The sequence below is a fragment of the Phacochoerus africanus genome, chromosome 15 (assembly GCF_016906955.1).
Source record: "Phacochoerus africanus isolate WHEZ1 chromosome 15, ROS_Pafr_v1, whole genome shotgun sequence".
NCBI classification, from domain to species: Eukaryota; Metazoa; Chordata; class Mammalia; order Artiodactyla; family Suidae; genus Phacochoerus; species Phacochoerus africanus.
In genome coordinates, this window is record NC_062558.1 from 77,496,059 (window position 1) to 77,510,606 (window position 14,548).

The window sequence follows — 14,548 nt, forward strand, 5'->3', positions numbered from 1 at the left end:
TGGTGGAGACACAGGGGACATGGGGAGAAGATGGTCTGGAGAAAGACACCGAGGAAGAATAAGAAGGCTTTGAAGAACTTTGTGTGAATGATAGAGCAGGCATCGTTGCTCCATTTAATAGCTGAGAAAACTGAGTCACAGAAAGGCTAAATGACTTGCCCAAGGCCACATTAGGGGAGGAGGCCAAACTGCAATATAATTCTAAGGTTTTTAAGCCTCAGGCTATATGGTGCTTCCTAGGCCAGGCCCCATCCTTTAGAACTTTCTGATGTTCTGGCTTGAACCACTCCAAGTTGTTAGCAAAGAAGAACAGGGCCGCCCTCACAGTAGGCTCTGACCACACTGGCCACATACTTGGCACACCCTTGTACCAGAAGCCACAGGAGAGCTTTCTTGAAGAGATCTTTTCCTCAAAAATGACATATGCACACTCAATCTTGAAGTTGGTAAGCACGCCTGAGAAACAACAGCGGCAGCATCCTGGCACCTAGCTGTCCTGAGAAGCCACTTTCCATTCTTGCTGCCAGCATGTAAGTGATATTTAGGCCGCTTGTTCCCACCCAAGACAGAGAGCCATGGATATAGCAGGAGATCAGTTCCACATCTTTACAATGTTGCATAGGCTTTGGAATCAGAAAGAGGTGATTTTCTTTCTTTCTTTCTTTCTTTTTTTGTTTTTGTTTTTGTTTTTGTCTTTTTGCCTTTTCTAGGGCTGCACCCATGGCATGTGGAGGTTCCCAGGCTAGGGGTCTAACGGAGCTGTAGCTGCCGGCCTCCACCACAGCCACAGCAACAAGGGATCCGAACTGCGTCTGTGACCTACACCATGGCTCACGGCAATGCCGGATCCTTAACCCACTGAGAAAGACCAGGGATTGAACTCGCAACATCATGGTTCCTAGTCAGATTCGTTAACCACTGTGCCACGAGGGGAACTCCAGAAAGAGGTGATTTTCATACTTACTCTAATGTTAAAATGAAGGCATTCCCGTCGTGGCTCATTGGTTAATGAATCCAACAAGGAACCATGAGGTTGCGGGTTCGATCCCTAGCCTTGCTCAGTGGGTTAAGGATGCGGCATTGCTGTGAGCTGTGGTGTAGGTCACAGATGTGGCTCGGATCCCGAGTTGCTGTGGCTCTGGCGTGGGCCAGCGGCTATAGCTCCAATTAGACTCCTAGCCTGGGAACCTCCGTATGACATGGGTGCGACCCTGAAAAGACAACAGACAAAAAAATAAATAAATAAAATAATGGTTAAAATGGAAAGACTGATATTCCATGTATTGTCAAGGATGCAGAACTGCTAAACAATCTGGCAGTATTTGATAAATATATTTGGACCTAAGAAAAATGTTCATGACAGTGTTACTCAAAATAGCCTAAAACTGGGAGTTCCCACTGTGGCTCATAGAAACGAACCTGACTAGTATCCGTGAGGATGCAGGTTTGATCCCTGGCCTCGCTCAGGGGTTAAGGATTTGGCATTGCTGTGGCTGTGGTGTAGGCTGGTAGCTGCAGCTCTGATTTGACCCCTAGCCTGAGAACTTCCATATGCTGCAGGTTCAGCCAAAAAAAAATAAAGCCTAAAACTGGAAACAACCTAAATATTTATCAATAAGATAATGGATAGGAGTTCCGGTCATGACTCAGTGGTTAATGAACCCAACTAGTATCCATGAAGACACGGGTTCGATCCCTGGCATTGTTGTGAGCTGTGGTGTAGGCTGGCAGCTACAGCTCCAATTCAACCCCTAGCCTGGGAACCTCCATATGCCATGGGTGCTGCCCTAAAAAGACAAAAAAAAAAAACAAACAAATAAATAAGAGAATGGATAAATACATTGAGGGGTATATTCATAAAATCATATACTATTCAGGAATAAAAAGGAACAAACTGCTGATCCACTCAATATTGTACACACATCCTTGACACGCTATATTGAGCAAAAGAAAGCAGATACAATAGTATGATCCCATTCATCAAAATTTCAAGGATAGGTAAATCAGGGGTTCCTGTTGTAGCTCACTGGGTTGAGAACCTGACACAGTATCCATGAGGATGTGGGTTCAACTCCTGGCCTCACCCAGTGGGTTAAGGACTTGGTGTTGTTGCAAGCTGCGGTATAGTTCGAAGATGCAGCTTGGATCTGGTGTTTCTGTGGCTGTGATGTAGTCCAGCAGCTACAGCTTGGATTCTACCCCGAGTCTGGGAACCTCCATGTGCCACAGGGACTTCCATATCCCTAAAAAAAAGGGGGGGGATTGAATAGGAAAATCACATCTATGAGGCTACAAATCAGAGTATTGGTTACCTTGGGATTAGAGGGATTGGGTGTTTTCTGGAAAGGAGCATAAGGGAATTTTTGAGAGGTATGGAAGTATTTTAATACTAGTCTGCATGGTGGCCACATGGGTATATGCATATTAAGTGTATATAAGTCACAGCTCAGTAAACTACTGTGTGTCTAAGAGACAGACAGAGACAGAAAGAAACGGAGACGTAAGTCTTGTTCCTAGTTCCCAGTTATACCACTGCTAAGGAGTCTCTGGGCAAGTTACTTAACATTTATGATCCCCTTCCCTCATCTACAAAATGGAAATAATAATAGTACTCCTCTCATTGGGTAGTTCTTAAATTAAAACTTTATTTTTATCTTACGGTGATTCTAACACTTAACATGAGATCCACTCACTGAAGAGATTTTTAAGTGTACAATATAGTTAGCTGTAGTCACAGTGCTGTATAGCAGATCTAGAACTTACTCATTTTGTATTACAGAAGCTTTAAATCTATTGATTAGCATCTCTCCATTTCCCCCTCCAGCCTGTCCCTGGCAACCATTATTCTGCTTTCTGCTTCTATGAGTTTGACTATTTAAATTTCTTATATAAGTAGAATCATACAGTATTGTCCTTCTCTAACCAGCTTATTCCACTTAGGATAATGTCCTCAGGGCTTCACCAGGTTATCTCATATTTTTAAGATTTTCTTTTTAAAAGCTGAATGATACTCCATTGCATGCATGAACCACATCTGCTTTATCCATTCATCCCTCCAGTGCACTTTTAGGTTGCTTCCACATCTTAACTATTGTGAACAATGCTGCAGTGAACATAGGGATGCTAATATCTTTTCAAGATCCTGATTTCAATTCCTTTGGATAGATACCAGGAGTGGGATTGCTAGATCATATGGCAGTTCTATATTTTATTTTATTTTAATTTAATTTAATTTAATTTAATTTAATTTTATTTTATGTTTAGTTTAAAAAAAAAAAGCAACATGGGATCTGAGCCACGTCTGTGAACTACACCACAGCTCATGGCAATTGCAACACCAGATTCTTAACCCACTGACTGGGGCCAGGGATCGAACCTGCATCCTCAAGGATACTAGTCGGGTTCATTGCCACTGAGCCACAACAGGAACTCCTATTTTTAATTTTTTGAGAAACTTCAACACTTCTTTCCACAGTAACTGAACCATTTTGCAATCCCATCAACAGTGTACAAGGGGTCTAATTTCACATGCTTGCCAACACTTGTCTTTTGCCTAAGGTAGTTTTAGGAATTAAATGAGATAATGCACAAAAAAATCTTAGTCCAAGAACCTGGAAAAAACAAAACAAAACCAAAAAACCTAAGAGTTTGGCCAAAGCTCTTCTCACCCTCACCCACCACTTACTCTACCAGGAACAGGTCTCTGAAGGCTTACCCCCCAAAACACAGTTCCATCACTGGGTTGGGTCAGATCCCCAATCAGCACTCCCAAGCCCCACAGCACTAAATGTTGTCACACTCTCAGAAGCCATGAGGTTCTTCTGGCAACTAGAAAGAAGTTTCGTCGAATTCTGAACAGGAAGCTGCAGTGGCAGCTGATAATCTGTGACCCAAATATAGCTATCCATTATCTCACTGTGGTTTCTTGTTTCCCTGACAGAGGAAATGCCCACAACTTTCTTGAAGTTACTCTAAACACACAGTTCCTTGTTTAGCTCTGGTAGGATAATGTTACCCCTGGGCACTCCTGTGCTTTGGGCTGTGGCCTCCCTGTCAACCTGGAGGTCCCAGCTCAATCTGTGGGGTAACTGTGCCTTCTCCTTGGGAGGGTGATGACAGGAGCGCATGAGGAAAAAGGCCATTTGTATCTATGGCCATTGGAAGATAAAAGAAAACAAGGCAAGAAACCTTTACCACATCTCCTTTTTGTTCCTCTTCAAGAAACCAGCCAGGCAAACTGACATGCTGGGAGGGAAGGTGTCATCATCACTAGTTTCTGAATTGCTCTCTGTCTCCAGTCACTTCCCTCTGGTTCTGTTCTTCTCCTAGCGAGTCCACCCTCCGGGTGAGGAGCAGAGCCCAGGCTGAAGCCTCGGGTTTGAGCAGAAAAGCCCCGTTAAGGTTCGTCCTTATAAAACTCAGAGCCCAGGAGGCTCTTGGACAAATTGCAAAGGAAGCAAAGTTTGTCTTTGGCTTCTCCTCCTTCTGGCTGCCTCCTAACTAGCCTGTTCTCCACCAAAACTTTTAGGATACCAATTCACTTATCACTGCATCTGGGGGATCATTCATTCTGAAGAAGTAAGGATTTCAGGTGCTGCTGCTCTCAAGAGTACTTATACTTTAGGAATTCCCTTGTGGTACAGTGGGTTAAGGATCTGGCCTTGTTACTGCAGCAGTGTGGGTCACTGTTGTGGCAGGGGTTCTATCCCTGGCCTGAGAACTTCCACATGCCACAGGCATGGCCAAAAAAAAAAAAAAAAAGAGTACTTATACTTTTTTTTTGTCTTTTTGCCTTTTTTAGGGCTGCTCCCACAGCATATGGAGGTTCCCAGGCTAGGGGTCTAATCGGAGCTATAGCCGCCAACCTACGCCACAGCCACAGCAACACCGGATCCCAGCCACATCGGTGACCTACAGCACAGCTCACGGCAACGCCAGATCCTTAACCCACTGAGCAAGGCCAGGGATCGAACCCACAACCTCATGATTCCTAGTCGGATTTGTTAACCACTGTGCCATGATGGGAGCTCCAAAAAAAGAGTACTTATACTTTAAAAGAGAACTTTTGAGGAATTCCCTTTTGGCTCAGCAGGTTAAGAACCTGACTAGTATCCATGAGGATACAGGTTCAATTCCTGGCTTTGCTCAGTGGGTTAAGGATCTGGCATTGCCACAGCTGTGGTGTAGGTCGCAGATGCTGCTAGGATCTGGTGTTGCTATGGCTGTGGCAGAGGCCGGCAGCTGCAGCTCTGATTTAACCCCTAGCCCAGGAACCTCCATATGCTGCAGATGTGGCCCTAAAAAGAAAAAAAAGAGAACTCTTGAGATAGTAATGCTTAAATCAAAGGACTGTATCTCTGACATCTGGGGAGCTGTGTTTGGCAGGGAGGACAAGGCCTGTGGCTCTCTCTGGCCCTCTGGCGGCCATCACTTCTTGGTCAGGTCTCCAGATGTAGATGACACAGCATGACTAGTTTTAAAAGACCATTTTTTTTCTTAAGAGGAACCAGAATGTTGAACTCCTGCAATTTGGTTGAGATAAAATGGGGAAGCTATAAAGGCAGGTGGCTGCAAAGTCCAGGAAAATGTGTTCAAAAGCTGCTCTCACAGGCCCAGAGTTTGTGCTCAGAGTTAGAAAACCCCCAGGAAAGCTGAGGGTCTCTAAGGGATTCTGAGATGCAGTAGAAACAACACCAGGACAGCAGGGACAAAAACAGCCTTCTGAAGACCTGACTGGGCCACAAGTTTGCCAAACCCTGAGAAATCCTTAACCTCTCTGTGGCTTGTTCTCTTCAATTAAGATATTCCAGGCAGGAAGAATACATACTGAGATGTTGACAGAGGTCCTCTCTGGGTGTGGGATTATAGGTGGATTTGGCTTTCTTCTTAATGCCTCTATCAGTTGATGTGTAATCAGAGAGGCAGAACTACTGGGTATGACACAGAATGAAAAGTGTATTATAATGATTTGACATTTCGCACACACACAATTGTGGGGAGCAGGTTAAACAGCTTGTGTGTGACTATTGTGGATGCTTCTGGTGCTGGGCCTGAAGACAGGAGGGCAGGTGGTCAGGAAGGATAACCAGACATGAAGTACGGGAGGGAAAAGGCAAACTGGAACTTGTAAGAAAAAGGTGATGCCCACAAGGATGAACAGTAAGCTGTGTCAGTCTCTTGCTGGGTCCTTTGTCATGGAGCTAACTACACATTTTACCCAGGAGTTGAAAAGGCTGAAGGACGAGATCTAGTGGGAACTGAAGGCCTAACTGCTATCCCGGGGCCAACAAGGTGAGCCAGCAGATCAGAGACAAGGTGTGTGAACTACAACAGCACCTGATTCTACACAGACCTTCTAAGTATAAACATGGGTGCTTTGCTTCTGCCCTCCAGATCTTATGCACATGTTCTTATAGCCAACTCTAGCCCAGAAACAGACAAGGAAAGAAATTCTGCAAAATAAAGTTTGAACATTTAGCCAAATTGACATAGTACAAATCTACCATAATTCTGTTCTAGATTTGCCAAACCTTCTTCAATTAGCATGTATTACTTTAATAACCAGGAGAAAAAAACTTTAGGGAGTTCCCGCTGTGGTGCAGCAGGTTAAGGATCTGACATTGTCTCCGTGGTGGCACAGGTTCAATCCCCAGCCCAGTGCAGTGGGTTAAGGATCTGGCTTGCTATAGCTGTGGTGTATGTCACAGCTGCAGCTCAGATTCCATCCCTGGCTCGGAAACTTCCACATGCTGCAAATACAGTCAAAAAAAAAAAAAAACCAACAAAACACAAACATTTAAAAGTTCCTAAAATATCCAAATGGCTAATAAACATATGGAAAGTATTCAATTCCCTAATCAGCAGGAAAATGCAAATGAAAAGCACAATAGGATAATCCTATATATCCATGAGAGTGGCTAAAAAGATAGATAACACTAAGTGTTGATGAGGATGTGAGCAACTAGAACTCTCATTCATTGCAAGTGGGAGTATAAATTGGTACAAACACTTCAGAAAAGTGTTTGGTGATATCTGCCAAAGTTGAACATATGCGTACCCTATGACTAGCAACTACATGGCTAGAAATACATATGTTCACCAAAACACATACAAAAATATTCACAGCTGGAGTTCTTGTCGTGGCTCAGTGGAAATGGATTTGACTAGTATCCATGAGGATGAAGGTTCGATCCCTGGCCTCGCTCAGTGGGTTGAGGATCTGGCATTGCTGTGAGCTGTGGTATAGGTTGCAGATTTGGCTTGGATCCCATGTTGCTGTGGCTGTGGTGTGGGCCGGTGGCTACAGCTCAGATTTGACCCCTAGCCTGGGAACCTCCATATGCCACAGGTGTGACCCTAAAAAAACAAAAAAATAAAATAAATAATAAAAATTTTATTAAAAAAAAATTCATGGAGTTCCCGTCGTGGCACAGTGGTTAACGAATCTGACTAGGAACCATGAGGTTGCAGGTTCAATCCCTGCCCTTGCTCAGTGGGTTAAGGACAGGGCGTTGCCGTGAGCTGTGGTGTAGGTCGCAGACGCAGCTCGGATCCCGCGTTGCTGTGGCTCTGGCATAGGCTGGCAGCTACAGCTCCGATTCGACCCCTAGCCTGGGAACCTCCATATGCCTTGGGAGTGGCCCAAGAAATGGCAAAAAGACCAAAAAAAAAAAAAAATTCATAGCGACACTGTTTGTTATAGCTAAAAGCCAGAAGCAATTCAAATGTCTAACAGGAGTTCCCGTCGTGGCGCAGTGGTTCATGAATCCGACTAGGAACCACGAGGTTGCGGGTTCGGTCCCTGCCCTTGCTCAGTGGGTTAACGATCCGGCGTTGCCGTGAGCTGTGATGTAGGTCGCAGACACGGCTCAGATCCCGCGTTGCTGTGGCTCTGGCGTAGGCCGGTGGCTAAAGCTCCGATTAGACCCCTAGCCTGGGAACCTCCATATGCCGCGGGAGTGGCCCAAGAAATAGCAAAAAGACAAAAAAAAACCAAAAAAAACAAAAAAAACCCAAAAAAACCCAAATGTCTAACAACAATAGAATACATCAATAAATTATGATGAATTCATATAATGGAGTGCCATCCAGAAAAGAGAATAAACAGTCTATAGCTATATACAATAAAAAGGATGAATGTCACAAATATAACATTCAGTGGAAGAAACTATACACAAAAGAATATATACTCCCAGAGTTCATGTTGTGGCTCAGCAGTAACAAACCCACTTAGTATCCATGAGGATGTGGGTTCAATCCCTGGCCTCACTCAGTGGGTTAAGGATCCTGCATTGCTGGGAACTGTGGTGCAGGTCCCAGACCCCACTAGGATCTGGCGTTGTTGTGGCTGTGGCATAGGCCAGCAGCTACGGTTCTGATTCAACCCCTAGCCTGGGAACTTCCATATGCCACATGTTTGGCCCTGAAAAAAAATTCAAAAAATAGGAAGTACATATTTCTAATTACATTTATGTCAAGTTCAAAAACAGAAAAAAATATATGCCTTTAAACTATGAGTAGAGATTGCCCTCGAGCGATTAGTGACTGGAATGGGTCAAAACGGGGCTTCTGGGGTGCTAGCAACGTGCTGTTTCTTCATCTAGGTTTGGATACATAGTGGTATTTGCCTTTTGAAAATTAACAGAGCTGTATATTTACAATTTGTGACCAAACAGGGAAATGTCCCTGCCCTCTGAAGTCAGTCCCTTTATTGGCTAGGGTGGATTCTCCAGCACCCTGAGGCCCGGCTGGACCAGATGACAGGAGCGACTATGAGCTCCAGAAGTGCCACCAAATCCAGGTCCCACTCTGCTCCCCCTAGTCGAATATCACACATTCAGCCTCCCCTGTGACTATCCCTGGCCTGAAGCTTCTTTCTATATTAATGGCCATAAGAAGGATCGGGATTACAGATTCAGCAAGGGCTTTAAGTGGCAGTCCCAGGACAGCAGTGGTAGCAATCATTTTGCTGTCCAGAGTGATGAACCATCTCCACTTCTAGGCTCACTGGGGTAGCTGGTTCTTTATTTGGCTCCAACACCAGTGCCAGCACCAGCTGGAGAGGGAAGGAAACCACAGCTCTTAAATACCTACACTAGAGCAGAGACCAAGGATCCCAGAAGAATCTGCCCCTTAGAGAACAACTGGAGAGAGTTAATTGAATGCCTACTGTGTGCTTGGCATGACACTCCTAGTAAGACATCTGAGCCTTTCAGACACCAGCAGAGAGCTTGGGACTTGGCCAATGTTCCTGGGGCTAGAGCTTTTTAAGGGTAAGAGAAATCTGGATCAGTTACAGTGGGTGACTCATTCTCCCTCTTCCTAGAATCCTAACCAACCCCAGACTTTATTATACTACAATCAAGTTAAGATGAATGCCATGCATGTTTGTAAAGAAAAGCCTGGAAAGACAAAAGGAGGGCTACCTTTGAGTCCTGGTGTGGGGTTGAGCTCTCTTTCTCCTTTGTACTTTTTAAAGCAGCATAGGTAATACTTAAGCACATGGCCTTCAGAGAACAAACACTTAGGTTTTAGCCTCAGCCTTGGCGTGTACTAGCTATGTGACTGTGAGCAAGTTACCTCACCTATATGAACTTTAATCTTATCTGTAAATGGAAATGAAAATAAACCTACTTCATAGGGATATTATGACATTTGAAAGAAACGATGCATGTTAATGATATCTCATGCAGAAAAAACATTCCATAAATGGGAGCTGTTATTGTTATATTTCTATACTGTTTGATTTCTTTTTTTAAACAAGCACTTTTTTTTTTGGCTGTGCCCACAACATGCAAAAGTTCCAGGCCAGGCCACAGCAGTAACAGCCAAACCAACCCACTGAGCCCACCAGGAAACTCCCAAACACATATTTTTTAAATGAAAACTATGAAGTTTTTTTTCCCTTCCTTCCTTCCTTCCTCCCTCCCTCTCTCTCTCTTTCTTTCTTTTCTTTCTTTCTTCTTAGGCTACACCTGTGGTATATGGAAGTTCACAGGCTAGGGGCTGAATCAGAGTTGCTGGCCTATACCACAGCCACAGCAATGTCAGATCCCAGCTGCATCAGGTTGCAGCAATGCCAGATCCTTATTAATCCATTGAGCAAAGCCAGGGATCAAACCCACATCCTCATGGATACTAGTCGGGTTCTTAATCTGGTGAGCCACAATGCTCCTAAAGAGGTCCATCTCTAAGGGGCCAACCTTTTAGGGTAGTGCTCACAGACAGCCTGTCAGAACCAGGAGATGCACCTCTTTAGTCCCCCAAGCTCGGGATTCATTTTACTTTTAATAAGACATTCACTGCTGTGATATCACGGAGATAACTCTAGACAAGGGTCAGTCCTTAGGGGTGGTAGCCTCTCTCCCCTTTCCCCGAGGCTTTTCCTTTTTCTTTAAGTGGATGCTAGCTCTGGCTCGCTCCACCTGGCCCAGAGCTCAGCACACACCGTGGGTTTGCATTTGGTCACACTGAGCCTGCCTCCTGCGGCCACGGCACACATTCTCCCATATTTGGGAGTAAGCCGGAGACTTGGCGGCATGTGGGTTTCTGTTTAAAATTCCAAAGCCAGCGGGGCGTATATTATCCATTTCCTCAAATCCAACAAGCTGTAAAGCATGAGTCAGAGTCGGATAAGCTTCTTCCCAGGGGAAGTGGTGTCAGTTGGTTAGTGGATGTAATTAAACAAGGATAATATTCACTGGCATTAGCTGCAGATTAATGCAGAGAAAAACAAAATCTCCATCTTGAGTTTACACTATTCCTGCCAAGATAAGACAGCTTCCCCAAGTGTCACTCATCAGAGAAGGCAGGCCAACCTTCATGCAATTTGAGGGGTACAGAGATGCCTCGATCAACACTCTCCTTCCATGTAAATAAATAATGCAGATATTAGGACCTGTGAGGAGAGAGATGTATATTCTGATTATTTTTTGTTTTTGTGGGGGGGAGTTACATGCTAGCAAATATCAATCAAGGGTTATTTTATCTGATTTAATCCATCATCACTCAGGGCCAGGTGGTTGAAAGCAGACTCTGGTGGAATGAAACAAGGGACAGATAAGATTTGATAAGCACTGGGGATGACAGCTAGTTTATTGTGCTTCACATATCAATGGGTCCTTTGGGAGGTCCCTCCAGGTACCTGGAAGTAACACTAAGGCCCTGAGCTCCAGAAGAGTACCAAGAGGGAAGTTAGAAAATGAGCAGTGGGTCTAGAGAACATCAGAAAGTTATGGGTTTGACAGCATATTTTAGCCCTTTTCTCAATCTTGGAAACCATAAAATAGAAAGTCGATTCTGTAAAGGCCAATGGAAGTCATTTAGTCCAACCCCTCTTCAAAGAAGAGCAAAATGAGGACTACTCAGAGAGGTTAATTAATTTGCCCAAGTGCCCCAGCAAGTTGGTGGCCAGAGCTGAGATGTAAGTTTCTTCTTATCTTTCTACCAAAGTGTTCCCAGGCAGTTTCTTGGAATGACAGGAGGCAACACCCAGGCTGACCTCACTGGCCCACCCTGCAAATATCTGCTTGGCCCTGCCTTTTCAAATATAACCTCTACTCGAGGTGTGAGGAGTGATGCTAAACCATGTCTGAAAAAGTATAGACTCAGGTCCCTCTCAGCTTTGACAGCATAAATAAACAATTTCAAAATGTATTTTTTTCTTAACTCCGATTAAAAAAAAAGTGTGTTAAATTTTGTATAACTGAGATCAAAAGTTTATTGTTAGCTAGAACAGCTTCTGGAGTGAAAGAAAAAGGGATTCATGAATCTTCTTTTAACTCCTTGATGAAGCCTCCCCACCACAATCTCCTCTCCCCCACCATCCACCTGAAAAAGCAGTTAGAGATATACTTGATCCTTTTGGCATTTCTCATGTTTTAGTGTTTCCAAGTGTCCCTTCAGATGCAGGTCAAAACATTTTGTTTTTCTTAAAAGTGAGATTGTATTCTTTTTGCCCAAAGAAGATGGAAAAGACTTTTCCAAATAAGGAAGTTTTGCTGGAGCGTGTGTGTGTGTGTGTGTGTGTGTGTGTGTGTGTGTGTGTGTGTGTGTGTGTGTGTCCCAGGCAGCAGCAATTGCTTGATTCTTAACTTAGTCAAATACGGTAGCTCCAAAACCAGGGAAGCATTTAGGGATTCATTAACACTACTGTACAGCTGAACCACTGAGGGTTGGGGGTGCTGCCAGCAAGTGGTTGTGGCAACCAGGGACATGAAAAAAAAAAATTTGTAGAGAAGGCAAAGTTTGGTTTTGGCACAGCCTTGCTCTCCACACTCCCTCCATCCCAGCCCCAGAGTCCTGTGAGTGTCTGCTCTCTCTTCAGAATAGAAAAAGGAGACTGAGATTCTTTGGAATCAGATAGGTTTGAGTTAAAATCCTAGCTCTTCATATACATTCTTTGTGACCTTTAGTAATTTACTTAACTCTTAAAGCCTTTTTCCTTTCTTTTAATTTTTTGGCCACGCCCATGGTATGCGGAAGTTCCCGGGTCCAGGATGGAACATGCACCATAGTAGTAACCAGAGCTACAGCAGTGATAGTCCCAGGTCCTTAACCTGCTGAACCACCAGGGAACTCCCCTTTCTTTTAAAGTAAAAATAATAGTGCTTATCTTATGGAGCTGTTATGAGGAGTAAATGATCTAACAAATGTAATGTATGTAGTATGTTCTGTTTTTTGTTTTACAGCCATGCCCACAGCATGTGGAAGTTTCCAGGCCAGGGATTGTTGTGTGTTCTAAATTCCTCTTTTTAGGTACTAAAATTACAGTTGACCCTTGAATAACATGGGGATTAGGGTCACTGACCCTCCATGCAGTAAAAAAACTAGGTGTAGGAAATCCTGCTGTGGTGCAACAGTATCAGTGGTGTCTCTCTAGTGCCAGGATGCAGGTTTGATTCCTGACCCAGCCCAGTGGGTTAAAGAATCCTGTGTTGCCACAGCTGTAGCATAGGTTACAACTGTGGCTTGGATCTGATCCTTGGCCTGGGAACTCCATAAGCCTTGGGACACCCAAAAAAGAAAAAAAATCTGGGTATAGTCAGCCCTCTGTATACTTAGTTCATCTGTATCTGTAGTTTCCCATCTATGGATTCAACCAATCACGGATCCCGTAGTTCTGTAGTATTTACTACTGAAAAAAAAAAAAAATCTATGGATAGATGGACCCTTGAGGGTCAAACTGTGTTGTTCAAGGGTAAACTGTACTCCTTTTCCATCCTTTCTTTAGTACCTCCTCTACTATCAGAACACCTTAATTTGAGTCAGCTATACTCAACTAGGGGTTAGGAGGAAAATGTGGTCATTAAAATAATTTGTGTGTGACTACCATAAAAATTTATTAGCCCATATGAACTTCTGGCTGCTGTAACCAGGGTTGTTGTTATAAATGAGAGGAAGGATTTCCTTGCAATACTGGGGACATTTACTTTTGCAATGCCCCCTAATTTATGTCACTATGTCTTTTTCACCTGCCCCTAAAGCCAACTTAGTCTCTTAGGGTGAGAAGAGGCAAGTACTTAATAAAAGACTATAATAGCATTCTGGAAACTTGATAAATAGGATCGTTCTTTTTCTTTCTAGACAGAGGAATGCTAATCATCTTGTTTTAAAAACTGTTGAAAAACACATAGTCTTTTAGATTGCTAAATTCAGACCATACTAGAGTGAGAATCTCTGACAGCAGCCTGTCCCAAGTCAATACACAAATGGAATAACAATTAATCCCAGAACAAGTAGATCTTAAGATGGCCTTGATGTAAAATGGTGCAGTCACTTTGGAAGACAGTCTGGAAATTTCTCAAAATATTAAACATAGAGTTACCAAATAACCCAACAACTCCACTTCTAGGTATTCATCAAAGATAAAGGAAAACATATATTCACCCAAAACTTACACATGAATGTTCAGAGCGGCACTATTCACAATAGTTAAGTAGAAACAACCCGCACACCCAACTGATGAATGGATAAACAAAATGTGGTACATCTGTACAATGGAATATTATTCAGTCATAAAAGGGAATGAAGAACTGATAATATGCTACCACATGGGTAGGCCTCAAAAAAGTTATGGTAAGTGAAAGAAGTCTGACACGAAAGGCCACATATTACATGATGCCATTTATATGAAATTTCCAGAGTAGGTAAATTCATAGAGACAAAATATGGATCAGAGGTTGCCTAGAGCTGGGGAGAAAAAGGGAATTTGTTAATTGGTATGGGGTTTCTGTTTGCGGTAATGAAAGTGCTCTAAAAGTGATTGTGGTGATGGTTGCACAACTCCGTGAATTTACTAAAAACTAGTCACTTGTACACTTTGTCTAATTTTTGGCCACACCCTTGGCATGGGGAAGTTCCTAGGCCAGGGACTGAACGTGTGCCATAGCAGTGACAACGCCAGATCCTTAATCAACTGTGCCACCAAGGAAATCTGACTTGTATACTTTAAATGAGTGAATAATATATAAACTATATCCAACATAAAGCTGTTATACACACATAGAAAGTAGCCTTGAGCCCAGTACTTGTTACCTTGTAGGTGCTT